This window comes from Macaca nemestrina, chromosome 3 (assembly GCF_043159975.1).
Source record: "Macaca nemestrina isolate mMacNem1 chromosome 3, mMacNem.hap1, whole genome shotgun sequence".
NCBI lineage: Eukaryota > Metazoa > Chordata > Mammalia > Primates > Cercopithecidae > Macaca > Macaca nemestrina.
Window position 1 is genome coordinate 50246407 of NC_092127.1, and position 16193 is coordinate 50262599.

Below are 16193 nucleotides of genomic sequence, written 5' to 3' on the forward strand. Positions count from 1 at the left end.
CTCAAAACCCTCTTTGGAAAAAGCACAGGCCACAAATACTACTGAACTTGTGTTTCTTCTTCCCAGGAACATCCTCCACCTTGGCAAAATAAACCTCTAAATCAATTAAGATCTGTCTCAGACACTTTTTGGTTTACATTAGGATACAAGGGGCCTGTCATGGTGGCTCATGCCTAAAATCTCAGCACTTTGGGATGCTGAGGTAAGATGATTGCTAGAGCCCAGGAGTCTGAGACCAGCCTGGGCAACATAGTGAGACCTTGTTTCTAAAAAAACTACAAAAATTAGCCAGGTGTGACAGCATTCACCCATAGTCCCAGCTACTCAGGAGGCTGAAGTGGGAGGATCACTTGGGGCCGGGAGGTCAAGGCTGCAGTTAGCCATGATTGGACCACTATACTCCAGCCTGGAGAAGAGAAGGAGATTCTGTGTCCAAAAAAAAATTGATAGAAAAGTCACTCAGGTATTCATGAATATACATTTTATTTCTCTATGAACTTGTAAAAGTTAAAATCAACGCAATTCAATATTTGGGTGGAGAAAGGTGATTTTACAATAATTTTTTTTTTTTAATATGAAAAGAAGTCTTTTTTTTTTTGAGACAGAGTCTTGCTCTGTTGCCCAGGCTGGAGTGCAGTGGCGCAATCTTGGCTCGCTGCATGCTCTACCTCCTGGGTTCACGTCATTCTCCTACCTCAGCCTTCTGAGTAGCTAGGACTACAGGCGCCCGCCACCATGCCCAGCTAATTTTTTGTATTTTTGGTAGATACGGGGTTTCACCGTGTTAGCCAGGATGTTCTCCATCTCCTGACCTCATAATTTGCCCGCCTCAGCCCCCAAAAGTGCTGGGATTACAGGTGTGAGCCACCGCGCCCGGCCAAAAAGAAGTCTTTTAATTTAAAAGAGTATGGGCTGGGTGAGCGGTGGCTCACCCTGTAATCCTAGCACTTTGGGGGGCCAAGGCATGTGAATCACTTGAGATCAGGAGTTTGAGACCAGCCTGGTGAACATGGTGAAACACTGTCCCTACTAAAAATACAAAAATTAGCCGGGCATTGTGGCATGCATCTGTAATCCCAGCTACTCGGGAGGCTGAGGCAGGAGAATTGTTGGAACCTGGGATGGGGAGGTTGCAGAGAGCCCAGATCGTGCCACTGCACTCCAGCCTGGGTGACAGAGTGAGACACTGTCTCAAAAACAAAAACAAAAACAAAAAAGCATAAGTAAGCAGCCCTGGAGACATCCACAAAACAATAGAAAAGTATAATAGTGGGACTGCATTTGGATATAATTCTATAAGCCACAGGTTCCCAAGCCTCATAGGTTGGCTACTAATTTTTTTTTTTTCTTTTTTAGACAGGGTCTTGCTCTGTTACCAGGCTAGAGTGCAGTGGTGTGATCATTGCTCACTGCAGCCTCGAATTTCAGGGCTCAAGCTATCCTCCCACCTCAGCCTCCTGAGTAGCTGGGACTACAAGTATGAATGACCACACCCGGCTACAAAATTTTTTTAACTTTTAAATAATGCAGTTGATCCTCTCTCAAGCAAGATACATTTGAAAGGAGGCTGTAGTGAGTAGCAATAATTTGGAGGCTCTTTTGAAGTGAGGTGGATTCTCCTGGCTTTCTCGCAGAAGATCGTGGGATTACCTGAATGAGAGGACACACAAACCTCTAGCAGGGAACAGTGGACAGCTATTTGGACAAGTGGGTGCCCAGATCCATCTGTAAGAGATTTACATTTGCTGTACCACCGAGAGTTCAAAACACAAATTGGAATCTTCGTTTTTCCAGCTTGCATCTTCTAATGAGTCTCAGTATAGTTAAAATGCCCAGATTCCCCTGAAAAACATCTTGGACAAGGCTGGGCCAAGTTCTTTCCACCTTTCCGAGGAACCCCTGCACTTGTCCTCCCCTTGCCACTCTCTGGCCTCAGTGTAAAGGGCAGGATGGAAGGGGAAGCTCCTGGTCCTCTGAGCCCCAGGATGCCAGGGCACAGGTGTTCACTAGGTGGCAGCCATGCTGGTGCCTACTGGCTTCTAATCTCCTGCATGCCTGTTTCGTGTCCCTAGGGACCTGCAGCTCTTCCAGCCTCCACTGTCACCACCAGCCCAGAGTCAGGCTATCCATGTGGCCTACAACAAATTTTTGAGTTCCTCCTATGTACCAGACATTATCTGAGTCACTGCTGGACACAAAGTTGTAAAAAGTAATGCTGCTGTCCCCAGGAAAGTTGCGATAGAGAGGACACAATAGAGGCCTTCCTAATGATAATAACCAACCCTTACAGAGCATTTTACTTTGTGATAGGAACTGATCTAAGTGCTTCTCAGTCAATCCTTTACAAGTATATGAAAAAGGAACTATTATTATCCCCATTTTACAGATGAGGATATAGGACAAGTAATAATAGCTAATATTTATAGAGCACCGATATAAGCCAGGACACTATTCTAGTGCTTCTTAAATATTAACTTGGCCAGGCACAGTGGCTCACGCCTGTAATCCCAGCACTTTGGGAGGCTGAGGTGGGTGGATCACCTAAGATCAGGAGTTGGAGACCAGCCTGGCCAACATGGTGAAAATATAAAAAAATTAGCCGGTCGTGGTGATGGGCACCTGTAATCCCAGCTACTCGGGAGGCTGAGGCACTCCAGCCTGGGCAACAAGAATGAAAATCCATCTCAAATAAATAAATAAATATATAAAATTAAATAAATATTAACTTATTTAGTTTTCATTAAAAACCTAGAAGGTAAGAATATTATTTTACAGATTAATTTAATCTTTACAAGCTTATTAGTCTGGCCTTATTATTGTTCCTTTTTGTAAGCATAAATGGAGATAAAGAAAAAATATGTGATTAAATAACTTGGCCAAGGTTATGCAACTTTCTTTTTTTTTTTTTTTGAGACGGAGTCTCACTCTGTTGCTCAGCTGGGGTGCAGTGGCGCGATCTCACTCACTGCAAGCTCTGCCTCCTGGGTTCACGCCATTCTCCTGCCTCAGCCTCCTGAGTAGCTGGGACTACAGGTGCCCGCCACCACGCTGGGCTAATTTTTTTGTATTTTAGTAGAGATGGGTTTTCACCGTGTTAGCTAGGATGGTCTCCATCTCCTGACCTTGTGATTTGCCTGCCTCGGCCTCCCAAAGTGCTGGGATTACAGGCGTGAGCCACCGTGCCTGGCAGGTTATGCAACTTTTAAAAGGCTCGAAATCTAATACAATTTGAAGGAGACCCTCTTTAAAAAAAGAAACTACAGTGTCATGGGTGAAGTAAGAACCAAAAGCTATGGTGAATCAAAGGAGGGCAAAAATCAAACTTAGTTTGGAGGGTGGAAGGTGTGTTGGAAAATCAGGAAAAGCTTCCTGGTGGAGATACATTTGGATGTATGAAAGCTTCATGGTGGAGATAATATTTGAAATGAACCCTGAAGAATATGCAGCTCTGACAGAACAAAAGAGGGACTTTTGTGTAGAAGGAGTATCCTGAGCAAAGGCATATGGGTGGGAAAGTTCAGGCATGATCTGTGAGTAGCCATTTGTGACTGGTGTCCAGACTCCACCAGGAAAAGTGGTGGGAAGTAAGCCTGGAAAGATAGACATGGGGCTGTCGTACAGAGGCCTTCAATGACAGGATGAGGAGTCTGTACTCAGAGATTCTGAGTATAACATCATCACTGCTATGCTTTAGGAAGATTAATCTGGAAAGGATGTATAAAGCTCATTGGAATTGGACACAGAATTAAGCCTACCAGTTTCAGGGCTAATGCAGTAATCTATGAAAAATATAAGAGAGCCTTGTTTGAGACACTTTAGTTTGCAAAAAATGGAAACCAACTTGATGTAGCCTATGCTAAAAAGGGAGAGTAGGCCGGACACAGTGGCTCACGCCTGTAATCCCAGCACTTTGGGAGGCCAAGATGGGAGGAGCACGAGTTCAAGAGATCGAGACCGTCCTGGCCAACCTGTGAAACCCTGTCTCTACTAAAAATACAAAAAAAATTAGCTGGGCATGGTGGCGTATGCCTGTAGTCCCACCTACTCAGGAGTCTGAGGCAGGAGAATCGCTTGAACCTGGAAGGTGGAGGTTGCAGTGAGCGGAGATCATGCCACTGCATTCCAGCCTGGTGACAGAGTGAGACTACGTCTCAAAACAAAAACAAAAACAAAAACAAAACCATAAGCATCAGGGTCTCTTACTTTTTTTTCTTTTCTTTTTTTTTTTTGAGACAGAGTTTTGCTTTTGTTACCCAGGCTAGAGTGCAGCGGCGTGATCTTGGCTCACTGCAACCTCCATCTCCCAGGTTCAAGCGATTCTCCTGTCTCAGCCTCCCGAGTAGCTGGGTTACAGGTGCCCGCCATCATGCCCAGCTAATTTTGTATTTTTAGTAGAGATGGAGTTTCACCATGTTGGCCAGGCAGGTCTCAAGCTCCTGTGCTCAGGTGGTCCACTCACCTGAGGTGATCCTCCCAAAGTGCTGGGATTACAGGTGTGAGCCACTGTGCCCAGCCAGGGCCTCTTACTTAAACTAACTACATTAGACGACCTAGGACTGGCCCTAGCAACATGCTCACATGGTCAAGTGTTGCTGTAAAATTGTTAAAGTAAGACATTTAACTACAATTGGTTAAGATGTCTGTTTAGTCACTCATTCCTAGAATTTGTACTAGCTACCCCTGGCTCTTTTTTCTTTTGGCAGAGGGTTGGAGGTTAGGAAAACTGCCTCTACAACACTTGAGGTTGGGAGTAATTTTGCAACAAACAACTACATATTTTCTTTTTTTTTTTTTTGAGATGGAGCCTTGCTCTGTTGCCCAGCCTGGAGTGCATTGGCACGATCTCGGCTCACTGCAAGCTCCACCTCCCCGATTCACACCATTCTCCTGCCTCAGCTTCCCGAGTAGTGGGAGTACAGGCGCCCACCACCACGCCCAGCTAATTTTGGGATTTTTTTTAGTACAGATGGGGTTTCACCGTATTAGCTAGGATGGTCTCAATCTCCTGACCTCTTGATCTGCCCACCTCAGCTTCCCAAAGTGTTGGGATTACAGGCGTGAGCCACCACGTCTAGCCACATATTTTCTTTTCTGACGTTTTAGATGAACAATTTCTAATCCTTAGGTGGAGCATTTAAACATACATGTCAACTTGGATTTTTCTTTGGGGTTACACATACAAGATGGTCTGTCCATTGTAAAACTGTTCAAGCCTTGCATCAATGGTGCAATAACAATTTGAGGATTCTAAGATACATATTTTTGAAGATTCAGAAGAGAAATTTATATACAAACGAGATGTGAAACATTTATTCAAAAAGTTGATAAAGCTTGAATGTGCATTTTTTGTGGGTATGTACGTGATACAGTTTGAATGGTTGTCCCCACCCAAATTTCATGTTGAATTGTAATCCCCAGTGGTGGAGGTGGGGACTGGTGGGAGCTGGATCATGGGGGTGGATCCCGCATGAATGGCATGGGCCATCCTCTTGGTGATACATGAGATCTCACTCTGAGTTCACACAAGATCTGGTCATTTAAAAGTGTGTGGCACTGCACGCCTCCCCCCAACTCTCCCTCTCTCTTGATCCTGCTCCCACTATATGAGATGCCAGCTCCCCGTTTGCCTTCTGCCATGATTGTAAGCTTCCTGAGATCTTCCCAGAAGCAGATGCCTGCATTATGCTTCCTATACAGCCTGCAGAACTGTGAGCCAATTAAGTCCCTTTTTCTTATAAATTACTGAGTCTCAGGTCTCTTTCTTTCTTTCTTTCTTTCTTTCTGTCTTTCTTTCTTTCTTTTTTCTCTTTCTTTTTCTTTCTGTCTCTCTCTCTCCTTCCTTCCTTCTTTCTCCTTCCTTCCTTCCTTCCTTCTCCTTCCTTCCTTTCCTCCCTCCTTCCCTGCTTTCTCTTTCTTTCTTTCTTTTCTTTCCCTCCCTCCCTCCTCTCTCTCTCTCTCTCTCTCTCTCTCTCTCTCTCTCTCTCTCTCTCTCTTTCTTTCTTTCTTTCTTTCTTTCTTTCTTTCTTTCTTTCTTTCTTTCTTTCTTTCTTTCTTTTCTTTCTTTCTTTCTTGTTGTGCTCTTGTTGCCCAGGCTGGACTGCAAAGGCACAATCTCTGTTTACCGCAACCTCTGCCTCCCAGGTTCAAATGATTCTTCTGCCTCAGCCTCCTGAGTAGCTGGAATTACAGTCATGCACCACCATGCCCAGCTAATTTTTTGTATTTTTACTAGAGATAGGGTTTCTCCATGTTGGTCAGGCTGATCTCGAACTCCCGACCTCAGGTGATCCACCCACCTCAGCCTCCCAAAGTGCTGGGATTACAGGCGTGAGCCACTGCGCCTGGTCTCAGGTATTTCTTTATAGCAATGCAAAACAGCTTAATACAGTACACATTTAGTTTTATTGTAACAAAGCAACTAGTGCATTTTTAAAGTTTAAAACTGAGCATTATCTTTCCTTTGCAGTGAAACAAAAATAAAATTTAAAATAAACAGGAACAAAATTACAATAGAGAATGACAATTCCAAATAAGATCTGATAGGTTCTGGTGATTCTCACATTGAGTGGCAGGGCTCAAGTTATCATTAGGAGAGAATTAATTTAATTTAATTTATTTAGTTATTTGTTTTGAGACGGAGTTTCGCTCTTGTTGCCCAGGCTGGAGTGCAATGGCACAATCTCAGCTCACTGCAACCTCTGCCTCCTGGGTTCAAGAGATTCTCCCGCCTCAGTCTCCTGAGTAGCTGGGATTACAGGCATGTGCCACCATGCCTGGCTAATTTTGTATTTTTAGTAGAGACGGGGTTTCTCCATGTTGGTCAGGCTGGTCTCAAACTCCTGACCTTAGGCAATCTGCCTGCCTTGGCCTCCCAAAGTGCTGGGATTACAGGCGTGATCCCACACCTGGCCTGAGAATTTATTTTAAAAATGTCATCTTAAACCTCAAACATGTCCATTAAACATCACAATTAAACTTGAATGTGCATTAAAAAAAAAAAAAAACTGTACAGAAATAGAGATGAGGTCTCGCTTTGTTGCCCAGACTGGTCTCGAACTCCTGACCTCAAACAGTCCTCCCACGTTGGCATCCCAAAGTGCTGAGATTACAGGCGTGAGCCACTGTGCCCGGCCTGAATGTGCATTTTAACTGCAAATTGAAAAGATAGTTGGGGACATTTCAAGAAAACAAATAAGAACTAAAGACTCCTGATTTGGATGGATGTGAAAGGTACCTTTTTGTAATTTTAAAATTTATTTACTAAATTTATTCATTGTTTTGAATATATTTTATTATATATAAATTTTTTATTTATATATGTATTTAGAGATAGGATCTCGCTCTGTTGCCCAGGCTTCAGTGCAGTGGTGAGATTACAGGTACACACCTGTAGTCCCAGCTTCTTGGGAGGCTGAGGCAGGAGAATCTCTTGAACGCAGGAGGCAGAGGTTGCAGTGAGCTGAGATCACACCACTGCACTCCAGTCTGGTCAACAGAGTGAGACCCCATCTCAAAAAAAACAAAAAGAAAGAGAAATGATGGGCTGGATACAGTGGCTCATGCCCGTAATCTCAGCACTTTGGAAGGCAAAGGCAGGAGGACTGCTTGAGTTCATGAGTTCGAGACCACTCTGGGCAATATGGCGAAACCCTGTCTCTGCAAAAAATATGAAACTTAGCTGGGTGTGGTGGTGGGCGCTTGTAGTCCTAGCTTCTTGGGAGGCTGAGGTGGGAGGATCACTTGAGCCCAGGAAGTTGAGGCTGAAGTGAACCATGGCACTACTGCACTCCAGTCTGGGTGACACAGCGTGACTCTATCTCAAAAAAAAAAACCACACAAAAAACTGTTATTTTTGGTGATTTATTTCCCATTCTAAATAAATATTCTACTTGTACCTAATTTTGTATTCATAATTTTCTATTTATTTAAAAAAGAGGGCCTCCCTCAAATTGTATTAAGTTTCAGGCCTTATAAGAGGTGAACTGCCCCAGCCATTAGAATGATCTGGATCCAGAAAGCTTCCAGGAACCTACACACTTCTCTCTGCTCTCTAATGTCTGAGTCTCCTTGGGGCAAAGCCACAGCAGAAGGGCTTTTCCTGCTTCTCAGTTTCCATATGGCAGACTGTGATTCTCTCACGACTACCAGCATACAAAATTCCAGACACATTAAGAGATTGTAGATGGCCTGTTAGTCCCAGTTCTAAATTCTGGAAAGAAGAGGTATGATAGACCCAGTTTAGATGAGGTACACCTTGTTGATTCAATCATTCAGCTATAGCCAAAGAGAGCAATGTCACATGGCAGAAGTATGGCTGCTGGGGCAGAACCAGGGCCTGGTGGTCAGAGAAAGAGGCTGAAATGAAAGCGTGTGAGAACCGAAGGAATTGGTAGGGAGCCTCACAACTCATGAGATTAGACTAGGGAGTAAAGCAAGAATGTTATACAGGAGGAGAACCCTTTTATGGCCCAGTATGGGGGTAGAAGTGATAATCAAAGTGAGGGTCACAGTGGTAGTAGGTATATCAGTTACTTGAAATTTGCTTTCTTGGGTTAATCCTTGGAGGCTTTGAGTTATATTTATTAAGTGAGGCTATATTCTCTTATAGCATTTCAAGCTCATTTGTTGTCTTTTAAGATGTTTTTAAAGAGATGTTTTACCTCTTTATAGCTGGTTAAGAAGATTTTTCAGACCTGGCATAGTGGCTTATGTCTGTAATCCCAGCACTTTGGGAGGCTGAGAAGGGAGAATGGCTTGAGCTCACAAGTTTGAGACCACCATGGGTAACTTAGTGAGATCTCAACATCTCTATAAAAAATAAATACAATTTTATCAAGGAGATTTTTCATATGCTACCCTTATAATGCTATCATTTCAGACTGATGTTAACTTTGTAATTTCTAAAGCTTAAAAGAAATAAAATGTTTGTTTCAGACTGATGTTAACTTTGTAAATTCTAAAGCTTAAAAAAAAATGTTTGTTACCTGGTAGACCAAATGGCCTTAAGCCCTGGTAAACATATGTATGTTTATTGTAATCTGTCTTTTCTTTTTTTCCTCTAATCACATCTTTGCAATGTTTATCCTACAAAAATAAAAACAGGTAGAATACCTGGAATATATAAAAAATCTTGCTTTTTTGTCTTACTTTTTCATCCTTTCACTCCATTAATTTCATCCCAAAAATCTGATTCTAGAAAACAGGATCCCTGTAAAGATGTTGCGGTGGGAAGAGAATTCCACAAAGTCAGTCACTTATATCACAGTCCGTGATACTACTTCTTAATCTCATTTCAAGGTATCTAGACCATTTAGACCAAAACCTTCTGTGTCGTCTGAAAACTCTACACTCAAAAAGCTCAGTCCTGGCTGGGCGCGGTGGCTCATGCCTCTAACCCCAGCACTTTGGGAGGCCGAGGCGGGCGGAGCACGAGGTCAAGAGATGGAGACCATCCTGGCCAACATGGTGAAACCTGTCTCTACTAAATACAAAAATTAGCTGGGCGTGGTGGTGCATGCCTGTAGTCCCAGCTACTTGGGAGGCTGAGGCACGAGAATCGCTTGAACCTGGGAGGCAGAGGTTGCAGTGAGCAGAGATTATGCTGTAGCAGGACGAGAAGCAGACAAAACTCCTCAGACACCGAGTTAAAGAAAGAAGGGGTTTATTTGGCTAGGGGCATTGGCAAGACTCCTGTCTCAAGAGCCGAGCTCCCCGAGTGAGCAATTCCTGCCCTTTTAAGGGCTCACAACTCTAAGGGGGTGAGCGCGAGAGGGTTGTGATCAATTGAGCAAGCAGAGGGTATGTGACTGGGGGCTGCATGCACCAGTAATTAGATCGGAACAAAACAGGATAGGGATTTTCACAGTGCTTTTCTATACAATGTCTGTAATCTATAGATAACATAACCAATTATGTCAGGGGTCCATCTTTAACTACCAGGCCCAGGGTGTGGGGCCGGGCTGTCTGCTTGTGGATTTCATTTCTGCCTTTGAGTTTTTACTTTTTCTTTCTTTGGAGGCAGAAATTGGGCATAAGACAATATGAGGGGTGGTTTCCCTTAGTGCCACTGCACTCCAGCCTGGGGATAGAGCGAGACTCTGTCTCAAAAAAAAAAAAAAAAAAAAAAAGCTCAGTGCTATTCACTTGGTGCTGATAACCACATGTACATCTTCTGTAAAACTTTTTCCGTTGCTGTTCTCAGCATGCTGGCATTTGGGAGTTCAGTATATTAGGGCCTGAGAGGCACTAAATAGTTTATCTAATCTGGATACTTGGGACTGATGTTATAGGCACAACCTAATATTTAGTTCTTGCCTAATTTAACAAGTATTACATTAATGATTTAAGGGCTCTTTGGGCTAATGATAAATAAAAAATATTAAAGACTGAAATTTTTAATAAACAATATAAAAATAATTAAATTTTCTATCACATAAATATTGGAAAAATACCAAAATTGGTTAATAGTAAGTGTCAACTACCATATAAAAATACACAAGACATCCTGAGGAAAACCTGAAAAGCAAAATAATTTTGAACATACAAACACAGCTAGCTATAGTAAAAATTATAAAGTAGGCTGGGCGTGGTGTCTCATGCCTGTAATCCCAGCACTTTGGGAATCCAAGGCAGGAGGATCGCTTGAGTCTCCGAGTTCAAGACCAGTCTGGGCAACATAGTGAGACCCCTATCTCTACAAAAAATAAAAAATTAGCCAGGGATGGTGGCATGCACCTGCAGTTCCAGCTACTTGGAAGGCTGAGGTGGGAGGATTGCTTGAGCACAGGAGATCCAGGCTGCAGTGAGCCATGATCGTACCACTGAACTCCAGCCTGGGTGGCAGAGTGAGACTCTATCAACAAAACCACACCAAACCACACCAAACCAAACCAAAAAACCCCCAAGTTATAAAGTAGATAACTGTCCACATTCAAGTCCACTGTTGGCTAATGAATTTTAGCTCTTTCCTATTTTCCTTAGCTTCCTAATTTCCCTAATATCTCCCTGCCTCACTAGATCCAAGCCTGCCTCTGTCAATCTATACTTGACTTCCTCCCTTCCCCTCAGCTTCACCAGTTAGCTTGCCTCCTGCCCTGACTCAGCAAGTTAATTAAAGAGAGCCTGTTATTGCTAAATCCCTTCCTCTAGGCTCAAGGGCATCACCTAAGACCTTCCTCTTTCCCACTTTTGAGGTCACTTCAGTGACCTCAAAAAGGGAGCTTGTGAAAATAAGAAAAACTAGATTCAAATTCCATTTCTGCTCAGTTGTATTAGACAGAGGTATTATCTATCCATAGGAGAGCACACTACAGGGAGAGGCTGGCCTGACACGCTGGGGATGATGATGAGGAAGAGGACAAGGAGGCTGAGCAGAGTGTTAAGAACTTGGAGCCTGGAGTCAGCTAGTTTCCCCTGCTCATTTACTGGTGGTTCTGGGAAACGTCAGTTTCTTTTTTCTTTTTTCTTTTTTTCTTTTTTTCTTTTTTTTTGAGATGGAGTCTCGCTCTTTTGCCCAGGCTGGAGTGTAGTGGTGCGATCTCGGCTCACTACAACCTCCTTCTCACAGGTTCAAGCGATCCTCCTGCCTCAGCATCATGAACAGCTGGAATTACAGGCCTGTGCCACCACACCTGGCAAATTTTTCTATTTTTAGTTAAGACAAGGTTTCAACATGCTGGCCAGGCTGGTCTTGAACTCCTGACCTCAAGTGATCTGCCTACCTCAGCCTCCCAAAGTGCTAGGATTACAGGCAAGAGCCACCGTGCCCAGCCAGGTCAGTTTCATAATCTAAAATATGATAATACTATAATATCTTCCTAATTGGGTGATTGTGAGGATTAAAAGAAAGTGCACCACTGGGCTCAGTGGCTCATGCCTGTAATCCCAGCACTTTGGGAGGCCGAAGCAGGAGGATCACCTGACGTTGGCAGTTCAAGACCAGCCTGACCAACATGGAGAAACCCCGTCTCTACTAAAAAATACAAAATTAGCCGGGCATGGTGCCGCATGCCTGTAATCCCAGCGACTCAGGAGGCTGAGACAGGAGCATTGCTTCAACCCGGGAGGCGGAAGTTGCAGTGAGCCGAGATCACACCACTGCACTCCAGCCTGGGCAACAAGAGCAAAACTCTGTCTCAAAAAAAAAAAAGAAAGAAAGTGCACCTATTAAGGAGATGTTACATTTCAAAAGTATTTCATTGATATTTAGGTCTCTGACCACATATAAGTACAGATATTATCAATTACTATACTATTTTATTTGATTTTATCTCATCTTATTTTATTTTATTTTATTTTTCCGAGACGGAGTTTTTGCTCTGTCGCCCAGGCTGGAGTGCAGTGGCGCAATCTTGGCTCACCGCAAACTCCACTTCCCACGTTCACGCCATTCTCCTGCCTCAGCCTCCCGAGTGGTTGGGACTACAGGCGCCCGCCACCACACCTGGCTAATTTTTTGTATTTTTAGTAGAGACGGGGTTTCACCATGTTAGCCAGGATGGTCTTGATCTCCTGACCTCGTCACCTGCCCACCTTGGCCTCCCAAAGTGTTGGGATTACAGGCGTGAGCCACCGCGCCCGGCCCATTTTTTATTTTTATTTTATTTATTTTTTTGAGACAGACTTTTGTTATTTGTTGCCCAGGCTGTAGTGCTATAGCTTGATCTCTGGTCTCACTGCAACCTCCGCCTCCTGGGTTCAAGCGATTCTCCTGCCTCGCCCTCCCGAGTAGCTGGGATTACGGGTAAGAGATATCATGCCCAGCTAATTTTTGTACTTTTAGTAGAGATGGGGTTTCACCATGTTAGTCAGGCTGGTCTCAAACTCCTGACCTCAGGTGATCCACCTGACTCGGCCTCCCAAAGTGCTGGGATTTCAGGTGTGAGCCACCGCACCCGACCTATACCTACTCATGAGCTCTTGGATATTAAATTTAACCATAGGGGCCGGGCGCGGTGGCTCACGCCTGTAATCCCAGCATTTTGGGAGGCCGAGGCGGGCAGATCACAAGGTCAGGATATCGAGACCACGGTGAAACCCCGTCTCTACTAAAAATACAAAAAATTAGCCAGGCGCGGTGGTGGGTGCCTGTAGTCCTAGCTACTCAGGAGGCTGAGGCAGGAGAATTTTTAGTAGAGACTGCGTGAACCCGGGAGGCGGAGCTTGCAGTGAGCAGAGACTGCGTCACTGCCCTCCAGCCTGGGCTATAGAGCAAGACTCAGCCTCAAAAAAAAAAAAAAATAAATAAATAAATAAATAAATAAATTTAACCATAAACCTATTTTCATTTCCCATGTTCCTTTCTATTATGGGAGTTTTCAGTCTTTTATGTGGCTTCACAGCATTTTTAAACTCTCATCTCCTCTCCTCTTCCCATTTATGCCATCCTTTTCTTTCTTTTTTTCTTTTTTTGAGATGGAGTTTTGCTCTTGTCACCCAGGCTGGAGTGCATGATGCAAGCTCCGCTCACTGCAGCCTCCACCTCCCAGTTTGAGCAATTCCCCTGCCTCAGCCTCCCGAGTAGCTAGGATTATAGGCGTCCGCCACCGTGCCTGGCTAATTTTTTATTTTTAGTAGAGAGGAGGTTTCACCACGTTGGCCAGGCTGATCTCGGACTCCTGACCTCAGGTGATCTACCTTCCTCGGCCTTCCAAAGTGCCGGAATTACAGGCATGAACCACTGTGCCTGGCCCCTTTCCTTTCTTTCTTTTTTTTCTTTTTGAGACAGGGTCTCACTCTGTCACCTAGACTGAAGTGCAGTGGCGTGATCTTGGCTCAGGGTAACCTCCACCTCCCAGGCTCAAACAATTCTCCTGCCTCAGCCTCCCGAGTAGCTGGGATTACAGGTGCGTGCCACTACTGCCTGGCTAATTTTTGTAGATATATATACTGTGTGTGTGTGTGTGTGTGTGTATATATATATATATTTTTTTTTTTTTTTTTTTTTTTTTTGAGATGGAGTCTCACTCTGTCTCCAGGCTGGAGTGCAGTGGTGCGATTTTGGCTCACTGGAACCTCTGCCTCCTGGGTTCAAGTGATTCTGCTGCCTCAGCCTCCCAAGTAGCTGGAATTACAGGCGCCTGCACCACACCCAGCAAATTTTTGTATTTTTAGTAGAGATGGGGTTTCACCATGTTGGCCAGGATGATCTCCATCTCCTGACCTCGTGATCCACTTGCCTTGGCCTCCCAAAGTGCTGGGATTATAGGCGTGAGCCACTGTGCCTGGCCTAATTTTTGTATTTTTAGTAGAGACAGGGTTTCACCATGTTGACCAGGCTGGTCTTGAACTCCTGACATCAAATGATTCATCCACCTCAGCCTCCCAAAGTGTTGAGATTACAGGTGTGAGCCACTGCACCCGGCCTCCTTTTCCATTTTGATTAGAAATTTTTTTTGGATACAGGGTCTTGCTCTGTTGCCCACACTGGAATGCAGTGGCATGATCACGGCTCACTGCAGCCTCTACTTCTTGGCTCAGGTGATTCTCTCTTCTCAGCCTTCCGAGTAGCTGTGACTACAGGTGCATGCCACCACACTGGCTAATTTTTGTATTTTTTGTAGAGAGGGGTTTCGCCATGTTGCCCAGGCTGGTCTCGAACTTTCGAGTCAAGCAATCTGCCCACCTCAACCTCCCAAAGTACTGGGATTATAGGTGTGAACCACCATGCCCAGCCTTCCATCCTCTACTTTCTGGTGTTCACATTTTAAAATATTTGTTTATGGGAGGCCAGGTGATGTGGCTTACTTCTGTAATTCCAGCACTTTGGGAGGCAGAGGTGGGCAGATCACTTGAGGTCAGGAGTTTGAGACCAACCTGGCCAATATAGCAAAACCCCGCTTCTACTTAAAAAAAAAAAAAAAAAAAGTTGGGTGTGGTGGCATGAGCCTGTAATCCCAGCTACTCAAGAGGTAGCCTGGGCGACAAAGCGAGACTCTGTCTGAAAAAAACAAACAAAAAATTATTTATGGGGGGTTGTCTCACTATGTTGCCCAGACTGCAGAGCACTTTAACACTGGTCATTCACGGGTGTGATCTCACTACTGATCAGCATGGAAGTTTTGACCTGCTCTGTTTCTGACCTAGATTGGTTCACTCCTCTTTAGGTAACCTGGTGGTCCCCTGCTCCTGGGAGGTCACCATATTGATGCTGAATTTAGTGCAGACACCTGATGGGCATAGCACATTACAGCCCAGAACTCCTGGGCATAAGGGATCCCACTGCCTCAGTCTCCTGAGTAGCTAAGACTACAGGTGGGCCTCCACCGCCTGGCTGGTATTCACATTTTAATCATGGTCCTTCTATGACCCTTTTACCTTCCATATTGATTGGCTTCTTGTCCTGGCTTTAAATTTCTCTCTCTATCTCTTCTGCTTAGTAGTCAGTGTCACCAGCAGATATGGAAAGTCTGCTCAAACTTAATGTGGCAGACAAGAAGGGAAACAGGGAGAGCAGGATACAGAAGCCACAGGCTGGAGTAGAGAGAATTAGTTGGCATCTAATTCTGAAGGGAATGTCTGGAGAGTAGGATATAAGGAACATGGTCAGAAGCACCCAAGCACTTTGGCAATGCCTGGCATGTTAGGCAGAACATAAAGGCCAAACACACCTGGCATGGTGGCTCATGCCTGTACTTTGGGAGGCCAAAGTGGGAAGATCACTTGGGCCCAGGAGTTCAGGACCAGCCTGGGCAACATGACAAAACCCTGTCTCTACAAAAAATACAAAAATTAGCTGGGTATGGTGGCAGACACCTGTGGTCCCAGCTACTTGGGAGGTTGAAATGAGAGGATCACCTGAAGCCGGGAAGCCGAGGGTGCAGTGAGCTGTGATTGCACCACTGCACTGTAGCCTGGGTGACAGACAGACCCTGTCTCAAGAAAAAACAAACAAAAAAAAGCCAAACAGGTGAGTCAGAATACAAGGCGACAGCAGCCCCCTGTGAATTTGGAGGAATAGGACAAGAGGTGAAATAGAGAGCAATGCTTTTCATTCTCTACATTTGGACATGAACAGTTGGAGTAGGACTGCCTTACATGTCAAAAAAACATTTTAGTCTGGGTGCCATGCTTCACACCTGTAATCCCAGCACTTTGGGAGGATGAGGCAGGAAGATGTTTTGAAGCCATGAGTTTGACTACCAGCCTGGGCAATGTGGCAAGATCCTCTTTCTAAAATAAATAAATAAATAAAT